Raw genomic sequence first — 1820 nt, forward strand, 5'->3', positions numbered from 1 at the left:
AACGCGATGGACCCGGCACCCGCACGGTGAATTCATGGAATGCTGAGAGGTTTCGTCTCATAAGGAGTACTTATAAACACTTAAGAAAAATTTAAATAAAATTCAAAGGTGTAAAGGGCCTACACCGTACAATATGTATAGAGTGGAACTGAGCATCTGGCTTTCCTGTTGACAGTGTTTGCGTGAGTGTAAATTGTGTATTATTTAATATTTTAGTTTAGTGTTATATTGACAGCGCTTTTAGGACATCAGACGTTGCTATTAGCCGTTAAGTCAATGATATAAATTAGATATGCACTTTATTTTATGGGACTGAATGTCCAGTTTTTAAATAAATTTGTTTTTTTTTATAACATGTACGAATGTTTCAACCTTCACAGGTAAATGTGAACTTCACAGGTGAATTTCGTAACACAATGGATGTTCAGACGGTTTCTAAGAAATACTTCTAGCTAATAAATTTAATATCTACTATTATATCTTCCTTGTTATTAGTAAAAAATAATTTGCGAATAGTAATGTTATTGAAATAAGTCACAGTTGGATGAAAGGCATTTAGATGTATAATTAGAATGTATAAATTGTAATTAAAATCCAAATATATGATTTTTCTTCATGAAAATATTCGCAAAAGGCAGAGTATATGAGCTCCCTAACATGTAGCAAACATGTTCTAACCCGATTAAAGCTTATTTAAACTTGTCTAATTTTTAAAAACACCTTTTAGCCCGTTTTCAATTTGCACATGAAAAGCCTTCTCATTATGTTAAGACCAAAATTAATTGTCTTATATATTATTTCCTAGTGGATGTTACTGCAAGTAATGCTTGATGAAGCGATTAATAAGTTATCATGTTATTTTTTTAAAAACAAATATTGGGACATGATATACAATGTCTCTGTCTCTTCAGTTTTGCATACAATGAAACCTTTTGTTATTCTTGTTTTTCTATCTTCTGTTTTGTTTGAACTTCACCTAACTTCAGGGTATCAGATTACCTTAGTCAAGCTATTTTTAAATCTAATAGTATAATATATGTATTTTAAGGTGATACGGAATTTGTGCGTAATGATTGTTGAGAAGGATACTACTGTTGGATACAAGGAAGACTACTTTTTTATACTATGGCTCCATGCACAAATAATATTAATTACAGATTTATCTATGGTTGTCAGTGCTAAATAGCCTGACACAAAAAATAATTTCATATATCAATATATTATCACTGACAATAACATATTTAAGATTATAAATAAAATTTTAGTTTTGCTTTAGATAAAACATTTATTTTCAAATATTTGAAATATATTTTGCGTGTTAAGGGAAAAGAATTTTAGCTTAATTAAAGTGCTTAATTTGCCGAAAATTGAAATATGGTATACAAATTATATTTTTGTTCTACCTAGCGGAAAATCAAGGAACTGTTTCTGTAGGAACTACGGCAGGTGTTGTAACTAGTTATAGTTTACAAGCTGGATCTTAAGAGGGCATTAAAAACTATAATGGAGTATTTTATGTTTTGGTTAAATAACTTTCCTCACAAAATATTTTGTAGCATTTATCGTCACCTTAAAACAAAATTACCCATTAACGTTGTTTAGATAACATTACCGCTGAAACTTCTTTTGGCTAAAGATAGATGGCATTCATCTATAGTAAAGCGTTTTTTGTCTAGTTCCATGTTTGTCTCGCATGGTTTCGCCACTATCGTTGGGTACCGTCTGGTATCCGGGTCACGAAAATCGATGACCTAAATTTCTGCCGCCAGGACCAACACGTCTCGGTAACACGTCCTTGTGGTTACCTGCAGTGCCTTCAC

The sequence above is a fragment of the Danaus plexippus genome, chromosome Z, assembly GCF_018135715.1.
Source record: "Danaus plexippus chromosome Z, MEX_DaPlex, whole genome shotgun sequence".
NCBI classification, from domain to species: domain Eukaryota; kingdom Metazoa; phylum Arthropoda; class Insecta; order Lepidoptera; family Nymphalidae; genus Danaus; species Danaus plexippus.